The sequence below is a fragment of the Puma concolor genome, chromosome A1 (assembly GCF_028749965.1).
Source record: "Puma concolor isolate L17-30 chromosome A1, mPumCon1.1.hap2, whole genome shotgun sequence".
NCBI classification, from domain to species: domain Eukaryota; kingdom Metazoa; phylum Chordata; class Mammalia; order Carnivora; family Felidae; genus Puma; species Puma concolor.
The window spans coordinates 234,142,450-234,156,361 of record NC_141667.1 but is presented as its reverse complement, the minus strand read 5'-3'; the positions used below and the strand labels follow the sequence as shown (position 1 = coordinate 234,156,361).

General features: G+C 43.2%; 1 long non-coding RNA gene across 2 annotated transcripts in view; it reads left to right on the top strand.

Annotated features, from left to right (window-relative positions):
• Positions 1-13,912, top strand: part of LOC147584862 (uncharacterized) — a 45,188-nt gene that overhangs the window by 4,483 nt on the left and 26,793 nt on the right. For both annotated transcript variants that reach the window (XR_015253899.1, XR_015253900.1), the window contains exon 2: positions 12,174-12,246. This is a non-coding gene — a long non-coding RNA (uncharacterized LOC147584862). The remainder of the gene's footprint in view (positions 1-12,173; positions 12,247-13,912) is intronic.

Below are 13,912 nucleotides of genomic sequence, written 5' to 3'. Positions count from 1 at the left end.
GGAAGGGCATTTCCCTGCCTCCAGCCCCCTCCAGCCTTCCTGTCTCACCTGAGGGAAGGGGGGAAAAAGAGCTAATAAACACTTGTGAAAGTCATAGCCCAGGAAGACAAGCCCACTTAAAGACATATTTAATTATAAGATCACATCCGAACGCTTCCCGTTGCCCACACTTTAGCAGTACCTGCAAACCTCGGTGAAATAGCAGCGGGTTGTAACTGAAAGGCACAGGCCCTAGCTTCTTGAGGCCTCTGGCACCTGCACCTTCAGAGATTAAAGACAGGTCAACACCCTGGCTACATTAGAATAGAAGCTGAGACTAAGGGGCCGCATACCTCAGGTCCTATTACCTGACATGTCATGTCTGGCTTCCAGCAAAAAGTTGCAACGCAAGGTAACAGGCAAGCAAAACCACAATCCGAGCAGCATCAGCACCAGGTGCCGGTATGGCAGAGATTTGGGAATTATGGGGTAAGCAACTAAAATAGCTATGATAAATATTTTAAAAGCTATTTTGGGAAAAGTGGACAGACAACTTGCAAGAACAGTTGAGTCAGGTAAGCAGCAAGATGGAAACTTTAAGAAAGCAGTAAAAGGAAATGCTAGAGGTAAAACACACTGTAACAGAAACAAAGAGTGCCTCTGATGGGCCCCGCAGTAGACTGGACGTGGCCAAGAAAAGAACCATTACTCTCGAAGACAGATAAAAATGTCCTCAGTGCCTCTGTGTGCCAGACACTGTGTTGGGCCATAGTGAACAAGGCGGATGGCCTGTGTCCGTCTAGAAGTGCCTTCCTGCAAGCGGAGAATTCAGAATACATCCATCCATCTCCCATCTGTCCTATCCTTCCCATCTTTGCTATCTATTACCATCCCCGTCCTGACCTTTGCCTCTTTGAAACCTCCCAGATGACTCTTAACACTTTCACATCTGGTCTTCGTACCTTCCAGCACCTGCCCCGTTCCAATTAATTCTTGGCACTGTTGCTGGAAAAAATCAATCTCAGATATAAAACGGGCTGCATTCTCCCTGCTTTGGTGGTTACAGGTTGCTGTCCGGATAAAGTCTGAATCCCTAAGCGAGACATGCAGCATTGACTTTGACCTCCTTCTTTTATAGCTTCAACTTTTACCAACCCCTACCTAGAATTTTATGCACCGACACACCGAACTCTGGTTCAGTAACTTAATATTCTGACCTGCTAAATTTCTTCCACTAGTGGAATGTCTGTCCCCTTCCCTGTTCTACCTTGCCTAGGCATCTAATGTATCCTTCAGGAGACAGTTTTGGAATCAGTGGCCACAGGAAGCCTTCCTTCCCTTCTCCCATAGCATATCAGTTAGGTACACTTTCTGTTTATCATAGCAGTTACCACTCTGTGTCATAACCATCTGTTTTCTTGACTGTTCTGCCCTGGACTAGGCTGTGGTTCTTTAAGGGTATGTGTCATTCTTAATAGGCAATGTTTTCCAGACACCTAGTACTTTGACAATTAAAGGCAACCAGTACATGTTTGATGGGTAAATGCATGTATAGATGAATGCAGAAGGTTTACAGTAGGAGAGAAATAGGTAAATACAAGAAACGAAACTACAACAGGCATCTGGCTTAAAAGCTAACTTCTAGGGTGTAATAGTTAGGGTTTGTGGTTACAAAGATGACTCTGGGTTCACTTGAGCAGAGTTGGAATTTTCTAGAGGGGTATCAGGTAGCTCATGGAATCAATAGAAAGGCTGGAGAGTCATGGAAAAGACATAACCAAGAACTTGGCCTAGGAATGACCTGCTGAGAACTGAGGCTGGTGTAGCTGTCTTGGCACATTTGCTACAGGACTTCTCTACCTGCCAGAGCCACTGCTGAGAGTCACAATTTGGTTGCCTAGTCCCTCTTTCAAGATTCAAAATCTCCACAGGGAGACTCTGACTTGCCGTGCTTGGGTGAGGTGTCTGTGATGTAATTGCTGGGGGTGGGAAAAGGGACTAGCTCCTCTTCAGTTTCAAAGGAATGGTGTTCACATGCTAAGTAGCCAAAGGGACAAAATGGCGACCGTGCAGATTTTCCCGAAGAGCTAGGTGTCAATTTCCTAGGGCTGTCATAACAAAGGACTACAAACTGGATGACTTACAACAACAAAAATTTATTTCCTCACAATTCTAGAAGCTAGAAGTCTGAAATCAAGGTGTCAGCAGGGTTGATTCCTTCCAGAGAGTGCCTTTGTCTTAGCTTCTGGTGCTTACTGGAAATCCTTGGCATTGTGGCTTCCAGACGTATCACTACAAGAACATCAAGCGGTGTTTTCCCTGTGTGTCTGTGTTTCTGTGCCTCTTCTTCTTATAAGGACACCAGCCGTATTGGATTAGGGGGGCACCTACTCCAACATGACCTCCGCGGTGACCCTATTTCCAAATAAGGTTACATTCTGAGGTACTGGGAGTTAGGACTTCAACATGCCTTTTTGGAGGACGCGGTTCAACCATAACGTCCTACACCTTCTACATCAATGTTTTCCTTCTATCCCATGGTTTCCCAAGAGCAGTGAAGGGGGAGTCTTCTGCCCCAAGTGTAGACAGGGGGTACAATGTGAAGGATGTAAAGATATAATAAAAATGACTAAAAGATGGTTGCTTTTTGTTCTCGACTTGGGCCAGGGGTTCTAAACAACATCAGTGATAAAATACTTTTCTCTCCCACATCTGTGTGTTGGTTCTAAATAATTTCAGTATGTGGTAAAACTATGTCCACAAATTCTTCAATATGCCTCCCTTTGATCTGTGGAGCCCACTTCTTCTCTCCTGAATGTGGGCTGGACTTAATATTTTTGTTTGGTTCATCCATAGTGTATTTACAGAGTTTTAAATCTATCTTTAAATGGAAATTTATTCTTTTTTTTTTTTTTTGCTAGTTTTATTTTTTATTTTTTTATTTTTTTTATACATAATTTATTGTCAAGTTAGCTAACATACAGTGTATACAGTGTGCTCTTGGTTTTGGGGGTAGATTCCCATGATTGATCACTCACACACAACACCCAGTGTCATCCCAACAAATGCCCTCCTCAGTGCCCAACACCCATCTCCTCTCTCCCTTGCCCCTCTTCCCCATCAACCCTCAGTTTGTTCTCGGTATTTAAGAGTCTCTTATGGTTTGCCTCCCTCTCTGTTTGAAACTATTTTTCCCCATGGTCTTCTGTTAAGTTTCTCAAGTTCCATATATGAGTGAAAACATATGATGTCTGTCTTTCTCTGACTGACTTATTTCACTTAGCATAATACCCTCCAGTTTCATCCATGTTGTTGCAAATGGCAGGATTTCCTTCTTTCTCATTGTCAAGTAGTATTCCATTGTATATATAAACCACATCTTGTTTATCCATTCATCAGTTGATGGACATTTAGGCTCTTTCCATAATTTGGCTATTGTTGAAAGCACTGCTATAAACATTGGGGTACATGTGCCCCTATGAATCAGCACTCCTGTATCCTTTGGATAAATTCCTAGCAGTGCAATTTCTGGGTCATAGGGTAGTTCTATTTTTAATTTTTTGAGGAACCTCAACACTGTTTTCCAGAGCGGCTGCCCCAGTTTGCATTCCCCCCCAACAGTGCAAGAGGGTTCCTGTTTCTCCACATCCATGCCAGCATCTGTTCTTTCCTGAGTTGTTAATTTTAGCCCCTCTTACCAGTGTGAGGTGGTATCTCAACGTGGTTTTGATTTGTATTTCCCTGATGATGAGGGACGTTGAGCATCTTTTCATGTGTCTGTTGGCCATCTGGATGTTTTCTTTGGAAAAGTGTCTATTCATGTTTTCTGGCCATTTCTTCACTGGATTATTTGTTTTTTGGGTGTTGGGTTTGGTAAGTTATTTATAGATTTTGGATGCTAATCCTTTATCCGATACGTCATTTGCAAATATCTTCTCCCATTCCATCAGTTGCCTTTTAGTTTTGTTGATTTTTTTCCTTTGCAGGGCAGAAGCTTTTTATCTTGATGAGGTTCCCAATAGTTCATTTTTGCTTTTATTTCTCTTGCCTTCAGAGATGTGTTGAGCAAGAAATTGCTGTGGCTGAGGTCAAAGAGGTTGTTGCCTGTTTTCTCCTCTAGGGTTTTGATGGTTTCCTGTCTCACATTTAAGTCTTTCATCCATTTTGAGTTTATTTTTGTGAATGGTGTAAGAAAGTGGTCCAGTCTCATTCTTCTGCGTGTTGCCATCCAGTTCTCCCAGCACCATTTACTAAAGAGACTGTCTTTTTTTCCATTGGATGCTCTTTCCTGCTTTGTCAAAGATTAGTTGGCTATACATTTGTGGGTCCAGTTCCGGGTTCTCTATTCTATTCCATTGGTCTATATGTCTGTTCTTGTGCAGGTACCATACTGTCTTAATGATTACAGCTTTGTAGTAGAGGCTGAAGTCCAGGATTGTGATGCTGCCTGCTTTGGTTTTCTTTTTCAACATAAATTTGGCTATTTGGGGTCTTTTGTGGTTCTATACAAATTTTAGGATTGTTTATTTTAGATTTGAGAAGAATGCTGGTGAAATTTTGATTGGGATTGCTTTGGGTAATATTGACATTTTAACAATGTTTCTTCTTCCAATCCATGAGCATGGAATGTTTTTCCATTTCTTTGTGTCTTCTTCAATTTCCATAGTTTTCAGCATACAGATCTTTTACATCTTTGGCTAAGCTTATTCCTAGGTATTTTATGGTTCTTGGTGCAATTATAAATGGGATTGATTTCTTGGTTTCTCTTCCTGCTGCTTCATTATTGGTATATGGAAATGCAACTGATTTCTGTACGTTGATTTTGTATCCTGCAACTTTGCTGAATTCATGTATCAGTTCTAGCAGTTTTTTGGAGGTCTTTTGGGTTTTCCATGTAGAGTATCATGTCATTTGCAAAAAGTGAAAGTTTGATTTCTTCTTTGCCAATTTAGATGCCTTTCATTTCATTTTGTTGTCTGATTGCTGAGGCTAGGACTTCCAACACTATGTTAAACAACAGTGGTAAGAGTGGAAATCCCTGTCGTGTTCCTGATCTCAGGGGAAGGTTCTCAGTTTTTCCCCATTGAGAATGATATTAGCTGTGGGGTTTTCATAAATGGCTTTTATGATGTTTTAGTATGATCCTTCTATCCCGACTTTCTTGAAGGTTTTTATTAAGAAAGGATTCCATATTTTGTTAAATGCTTTTTCTGCATCTATTGACAGGATGGTCAACAGATAAATATGGTATTTATCCTTTCTTCTATTAATGTGATGTATCACATTGACTGGTTTGCGAATATTGAACCAGCTCTGCAGCCCAGGAATGAATCCCACTTGATCGTGGTGAATAATTCTTTTGATATACTGTTGAACTCGATTTGCTAGTATCTCATTGAGAATTTTTGCATCCATGTTCATCAGGGAAATTGGTCTATAGTTCTCCTTTTTTTTTTTAAAATTTTTTTTTTAACGTTTATTTATTTTTGGGACAGAGAGAGACAGAGCATGAACGGGGGAGGGGCAGAGAGAGAGGGAGACACAGAATCGGAAGCAGGCTCCAGGCTCTGAGCCAGCAGCCCAGAGCCTGACGCGGGGCTTGAACTCACGCACCGCGAGATCATGACCTGAGCTGAAGTCGGACGCTTAACCGACTGCGCCACCCAGGCGCCCCTATAGTTTTCCTTTTTAGTGGGGTCTTTGTCCCAGTAAGGAAATTTGCCTTCTTCCCACAGCACTCAAGGGAGAGAATTGCTCTCTCCGACTTCGCCTGGAAGCTAACTGGCAAGCCAGGTGCTGGCTCCCCTCCTCCCCAGGTGTGTGAACAGAGTGTAGTGGCCCCAGTCCGGAGAAAGGCTCACAGTTAGAGAGAGATTGGATCTTCTTCCATTTTTTTTTCGATCCCTGGTCTGTAGTTTTTCTCTTGTCCAAATACAATCCTCGCTTTCACAACCTCTCTTTCTCTTCCTTTTGTCTCTTCACAGAAGGGGATCCCTCGTCTCCATTCTTACACTGTTTTATCTCTCACAGTTTGCAATCCTGCACCTATGGCTTTGCCACATTGTCCCTGTGGGCCCCTGGAGACATTTCTGTCACTCTGTAGCCCGGATTGCTGGAATTCCAAGTCTTCTGGCCTCAGTACTGCTGTGTTTGAGGGATAAGGGAACTGTGGGCCCCCCTACTTCTCTGCCATGTTGCCTCCTTTAAAAACCTTTAGCTAGTTGTTGTAAAACTAAAGGAATCAAGCAAAAAAAATATAATTAAGTATAAAAATAAGATTAGTTTTGGTAATTACTGAAAATAATTTTGTTTACAGTTAAGAAAATATGAAAAAGTGACTTGTCATAGTTGTCAAATATGCTAGGTATTATGGTACTGCTTTTATGGCATTTGACCCTGAGACTCAGAATTGTCTGAGGCAGCATAAGTTCTCCATTGTGTAAAGAAGACTGCATTTTCTTCATTATGGCTTTTTTTGATGTCAGGGAGTTGGATCCTATGAAGAGTGAAGTCATATCCCTACTTAAGCTGATGAAAAGTTTATCAAACAAATTTGACAAAGGCTTCCTGTGTACCCACTAGGTGCTTGGAATACATCTGTGAACAAAATAGACCCTTGCCTTGCGACTGGAGGGAACAGCAAACATGAAATGTATATAGTAGGTTAGAAGTGGGGGGAAACAATAGGGCAGGAAGGAGAGCTGGGCCTACTGGGGTGGAGTGGAGCGGGGCAGATTGTAGGATTGTGCAGGTGGATGGGGGCAGGCCTCACTGAGAAGAGACATAGGACCAGAGACTGGGAGGAAGGGAGGAAGTTTGGCATGTGGGTAGCTGGAGAACATTCCCACAAAGGGACCATCTAAGGCAAGGGTCTGCGTGGATGTGTGCCTAGCCTATTGGAAGGCCATGGGAGTACAAGGACAAGGGAGCTGAGGCTGCCCCTGGGGTGGGATGTACCTTGAGTGAGGAAGCTCTCTTCTGAAGGAGAAAGCCTGAACTGCCAACATGCCAGCAGCTGGGGAACAAGGGCTTCACACTTGAAGGAGGTCTGGGCAGGACTCCTAGCAGCCCCCACAGAGCAGGATTTACAGGGATTGAGTCATTTCATGTGGACAGGGTTTTAAGGGGGAATCCTATATTCTATGTGGAAAACCCCAGAGACTCCACTGAAACACTGCTTGAACTGATACATGAATTCGGCAAAGTTGCAGGACATAAGATCAATGTACAGAAATCAGTTGCATTTCTATACACCAATAATGAAGCAGCAGAAAGAGAACTCAAGGAATTGATCCCATTTGCAATCGTACCCAAAACCATAAGAAACCTCAGAATAAACCTAACCAAAGAAGCAAAAGGTCTGTACACTGAAAACTATAGGAAGCTTGTGAAAGAAATTGAAGAAGACACAAAGATATGGGAAAACATTTCATGTTCATGGATTGGAAGGACAAATATTGTTAAAATAAATATACTACCCCAAACAACCTACACATTTGATGCAATTCCTATCAAAATAACACCAGTATTCTTCACAAGCTACAACAAATAATTCTAAAATTTGTGTGGAGCCACAAAAGACCCTGAATAGCCAAAGAAATCTTGAAAAAGAAAACCAAAGCTGGAGGCATCACAATCCCAGACTTTAAGCTGTATTACAAAGCTGTAGTCATCAAGACAGTATGGTACCAACACAAAAAAAGACACATAGATCAATGGAACAGAACCAAGAAATGGACCTACAAATATATGGCCAACCAATCTTCAACAAAGCAGGAAAGAGTATGCAATGGAAAAAAGACCATTTCTTCAGCAAATGGTGCTGGGGAAACTGGACAGCAACATACACAAAATAGATTCAAAGTGGAGGAAAGACTTAAATGTAAGACAGGAAGCCATCAAAATCCTAGAGGTGAAAACAGGCAGCAACTTCTTTGACCTTGGCTGCAGCAACTTCTTACTAGACATGTCTCCAGAGGCAATGGAAACAAAGGCAAAAATGAACTATTGGGACCTCATTAAGATAAAAACTTCTGCATGATGAAGGAAACAGTCAACAAAACTAAAAGGCAACCAACGGAATGGGAAAAGATATTTGCAAATGACATATCAGATAAAAGGCTAGTATCCAAAATCTATACAAAACTTACCAAACTCAACACCCAAAAAACAAATAATACAGTGAAGAAATGGGCAGAAGACATGAATGGACCCACTTTTCCAAAGAAGACATCCATATGGCTAACAGACACATGAAAAAATGCTCAACATCACTCATCATCAGGGAAATACAAATCAAATCCACGATGAGATACCACCTCACACCAGTCAGAATGGCTAAAATTAACAACTCAGGCAACAACAGATGTTGGCAAGAATGCAGAGAAAAGGGAACACTTTTGTACTCTTGGTGGGAGGGCAAACTGGTATAGCCACTCTGGGAAACAGTATGCAGGGTCCTCAAAAAAAAAAAAAAAAAAAAAAAAAAATAGAACTACCCTATGACCCAGCAATTGCACTACTAGGTGTTTATCGAAAGGATTAAAAAAAAAATGCTGATTTGAAGGGGCACATGTACCCCAATGTTTATAGCAGCAATATCAACAATAGCCAAAGTATGGAAAGAGCCCAAATGCCCATCAACTGATGAATGGAGAAAGAAGATGTGATCTACATATGATGCTAAGCAAAATAAGTTAGAGAAAGACAAATGTCATAGGATTTCACTTATGATGTGGAATTTAAGAAACAAAACAGATGAAAATAGGGAAGGGAAGGAAAAATAAGATTAAAAAAAAAACAGAGGAAGACAAACCATAAGAGACTCTTAAAAATTTTTTTTTTCAATGTTTATTTATTTTGGGGACAGAGAGAGACAGAGCATGAATGGGGGAGGGGCAGAGAGAGAGGGAGACACAGAATCGGAAACAGGCTCCAGGCTCTGAGCCATCAGCCCAGAGCCCGACGCGGGGCTCGAACTCACGGAGCGCGAGATCGTGACCTGGCTGAAGTCGGACGCTTAACCGACTGCGCCACCCAGGCGCCCCCATAAGAGACTCTTAAATACAGAGAACAAATTGAGAGTTTCTGGAGGGGAGGTGGTAGCGGGGATGGGATAAATGTATGATGGGCATTAAGGAGGGCGTTTGTTGTGATGAGCACTGGGTGTTATTTTTTTTATTTTAATTTTATTTTTTTAATTTACATCCAAATTAGCATATAGTGCAACAATGATTTCAGGAATAGATTCCTTAGTGCCCCTTCCCCATTGAGCCTATCCCCCCTCCCACAACCCCTCCAGTGACCCTCTGTTTGTTCTCCATGTTTAAGAGTCTCTTATGTTTTGTGCCCCTTCCTGTTTTTACATGATTTTTGCTTCCCTTCCCTGTGTTCCTCTGTTCTGTGTCTTAAAGTCATCATATGAGTGAAGTCATATGTTTGTCTTTCTCTGACTGACCAATTTCGCTTAGCATAATACCCTCCAGTTCCATCCACGTAGTTGCAAATGGCAAGATTTCATTCTTTTTGATTGCCGAGCGCTGGGTGTTATATGTAAGTGATGAATCACTGAATTCTACTCCTGAAACCAATACTACACTATATTTTAACTAACTTGGGTTGAAAACCACCAAAGTCAGGGGGAATCCGAGGTTAGCATACTGGGAGCTATCCACGTAATCCCAAGGCACTTAGTTGACTGACAGTGACGGCATGCAAAGACACAAAATTGACATACAGCAGTTTTGCATAGATCAGACCAAGATAGGGGCTAAAGAATACTTTAAAGAAGATGAAAGTCATCCACCAGGGAAATTACAAAACACTTGAAGTATTTGCTGTACTTTTTTTTTTTTTTTTCTATGTCTGAGAACCGTGACTGGATAGTAAGCTGTAAGTAAGAAAGGAATAGATCTCACCCTTCTTTTGTGTGTATATCTGTCTGCTCAGGCTGCTGTAACAAAATCCCACAGACTGGGAGGCTTGCACAGCAGACATCTGTTTTCTCGCAGTTCTGAAGGCTGCAAGGTCAAGGTCAAAGTATCAGCAGGTTTGGTTTCTGCTGAGACCCCTGTGCCTGGCTTGTAGACACCCTGTTCTCACCCTGTCCTCACATGGTCTTTCCCCTGAGTGGCAACATTGCTCATGTTTCTTCCTCTTTTTACAAGGACACGAGTCATATTGGATTAAGGTCTCATCCCTATGACTTTAACTGTAATTACTCCCCTAAAGACCCTATCCGCAACTCGTGACATTGGGGGTTAGGGCTTCACGTACGAATTTGAGGGGAACACACTTCAGTCCGTAGCTGTATACGGTACCTTGTGGGGTAGCGCCCTGTGTTCTTTTAGGCATTTAGGGCCAGAACATTTTGGAGTTGAAAGGGTTACTAGAAGTGTTCAAATTTAACTTTCCCGCAAAGTCAGAATCCCTGGAAAATAGTTATTATTTCACTGGGGAGCTGAACTTTTCTGGTTGGCAAGTCTGATATATAGGGTTAATAACGTATAGCAGATAGAAGTAAAGGGAGAGGAGTGGGGGGAGGTGTGCAGGCAGGCATCTTGAATTCCAAGGCAGATTTATCCGTAGTAATCAAAGGGGTCTGTCGGAGGAAGCAATGATAACGAAAGCAGAAATGATAACACTTTAAAAGCAGGGCCCGGGGGCGCCTGGGTGGCGCAGTCGGTTAAGCGTCCGACTTCAGCCAGGTCACGATCTCGCGGTCCGTGAGTTCGAGCCCCGCGTCGGGCTCTGGGCTGATGGCTGGGAGCCTGGAGCCTGTTTCCGATTCTGTGTCTCCCTCTCTCTCTGCCCCTCCCCCGTTCATGCTCTGTCTCTCTCTGTCCCAAAAATAAATAAACGTTGAAAAAAAAAATAAATAAATAAAAATTAAAATAAATAAATAAATAAATAAATAAATAAATAAATAAATAAATAAATAAAAGCAGGGCCCAGAAAAGTAAGTGTAGCGCTGAGTTTGGGGCAAGGATCCCGGGGGCTGTCTAATCTCCATACCCTGGCTTCCCCACGGAGGTGCCCACCGCCCGCAGGAAGTTGTGTGGAGATGGGGATCAGGAATAATGTGCAAACAGAGTTATAGGATGTAGACAATGTCATGATTCTGGGGAAGATGACCATATATTTTCTCTTCCAAACACGGGCATTGCTTAGAGTGACAGGGATGCCAGACGACAGGTGCACAGCAAGAACCCGGATGTGGTCACTCTAATATTTACAGGACTGTCGCCAGGGGAGGCTCAGTGGATCAGTGTGGATGCGGGCCCTGGGGACGTGTGATCCTCCCGGACCTCTGAGAAGTGACATTCTGCATGAAACTCTGTAACTGTTCCCTTTGGCCAAGCTGGGGCCCAAGAAGGTTAACGAGCGACACCTTTGAAATGTCGATCTCTGTACTACGCTGGCAACCCCAGAAAGGCCACGAAGTGCCCACTCCCTTTCTTTAACTTCCGCACGTTGATTTTTAACTCTTTCTCAGCTTTCAGGTGTACATTTTAACCTTTCAATCGTCAAAACTCAATACCCGACAATACCTTCTTGCTGTGGATTCGTACAGAATTGAAACGTGTCACCAAATTCCGTGCCTTGGCAGTAGATTATGCAAAGTGTCATTTCCTCACAAAACATAACATAGAATCTGGAAAACAGAACTAGTAGAGTATCATCTTAAATGTTTCGCAACTTTTTTTAAGGTAATCTGGGCATCCGGTGTGAGTCTCGAACTCACGACCCTGAGATCAAGAGTCATGTGCTTCACTTACTGAGCCAGCCAAGCGCCCCTCATATTAAGTGTTAACAATCAGCCCAAGGGTGACAAAAGCCATGCACTCATCCTACATGTGCTAAAGTAGCTTCTTTGGCAGGGGAGAGCAGAGGTAATAATCTACAGCTGAGCAACTGTCAGATGATTAGAGGCCAAAAGTCCTAGAGTTGGAAAATGTTATCAGCAGACTGCACATGTGAAAACCTGGGAAGGGGAGGCTGTTGAAGATATGTTCCTACCTCTGTCCACACCCCTCCCCACCACATTTTTTAACCTTGCTGTTAAAGCTTGCGTTTTGTGTATGTATTTATCCTCCTCCACAGCAGCTCTAGGGTAGGCCCACCATCCCTCGTCCCAGCAACTGAATCATTCTTGATCTAATTCAGTTAATTCTCCTTCCCTGTAATTCCCTTAGTCATGCGTGTGTGATGAAATCCTGGCCCATGAAGTGTTTGAAGCCAGCTGCGAAGATTCAGTCTTAAAAAGAGGTATGTGGAAACATACCCTCTCTTTTTTGCCTCTGGGGGTTGTGTGGTTGTGAAACCGGGAGCAGCTGCAGCCATCTTGTGATCATGAGGAGAGCTGGTGGAGGACAAACAGGTTGCTCAGGCTGGAGGCCAAGGTAGAAAGACAGGAAGTATTAAGATGCCTGACATAATTGTTGAGTTGCTGAACTGTGGAGTTCAGCTGCAACAGTGGAACAGCCTTTCCTGTGGACTTGGCTTATGTCTTGAAACTCAGCAGTATAGTCGGTTTACAATTTGTATCTGATAGATTTCTAAAAGTTTGTGCAGGTCTGTGTCTGTTCTTCCTTGCTTCCGCTGGCCTTTTCTCCTGGAACCTTGTTTCCCGATTTGCCATTTATCTCTGCAGGGGCCGTGGGCCTTAGAAAAATGGTATCCAGGGCTTCTGGGAGGTTGGGATAGAGGTACTTCCTCCATAGAGGATTTATATTTGCTTCTGCCAGATACCTGCGGGCTCTACTGGTCAGTGACACCTTAAACCCAATTCCTGGCTTGAGATTCCAGAAGGGAACTAGGCCTGCAAATCTGCCCCAGGCGACAAGGATAGGCTGCAGTCAAGACCCCTCCAGGACAGTTTCTTTCTCTTTCTTCTTTTTCTTTCCTTTTCTGTAGTCAGTGCCCAGCAACCTTCCCCTAGGAAGGTAGGGGATGGGAAGGATTGTTTCTGGTTCACACTTTCCTTGACAGGGGACTTTGGGAGGTATCAGCCCCCAGTAAGACCCCTGCCTGGGTGTTGATTTCTCCCTCTCCCTCGGGGAGGCCTCAGAACCCAAGTTCTTATGCCCTGGAGCAAAGTGGCTGAGCATTCCTTCTCTGGATTCAGGCTTTGCCTCAATTTTGGCCCAAGCATTTGCCCCCAACTTATCAGTTCTTTCATTTTTTTCCAGCATTGCTCTTCGTATCTCATCTAGCAACATACCCTTTTCATTGAGAGAGTTACTCCCCCTCTGTCATTAATTTTGTGTGAGAAGATTCATTCATTACTGTTTCAGTCACTTGGGTCAGGAGTTTCTGTTGCTTTCAGGCAACTGAGTCCACTCTGGACACCTTAACGGCATTCTGGAGAAAATTCCGTCAGGACGTCTAAAAGAAGCCCAAAGCCTTTAATAGTAGGATTTGGGATGCACTGCCTCAATAAGGATTTCTTAGTTGTTCTGGGAAAAGCTGTATAGGAGAAAAAAAAATTGACTTGTAAAGGAGACGTGGCACAAATACGACAGCACAAAAGAAGAGTAACATTTATTATGGAGGGCCGATAGCCATTCAACTCTTGAGCTTTATCATCTCTGGACTAAAACTCTGGTCCCTTAGATTAAACAATGAGATTCTATTACTCAAGATGTGCAGATAACGTGACAGAATTGAGAGGGAGAACAAAGGGAAGGAGGAGGGGAGGAGGGGGAATAAGAGGAGGAGGGAGGGGAGAAAATAAGGGGAGAGAGATGTGTTCTATCCTGTTCCCACCTGGAAGCCAAAAAATGGTTCACCCCCATGTTTTCTGCTGTTTTGGGTCGGTCAGATCATACTGTGCCGTGAGTCCTGAGGTCTTGGGAGGCTTCCTCACTGGGACACAGTCATAGCCGTGACCCTGCCAAGTTTACACACGGTATGGTTTACGTTTGGCTTTGTT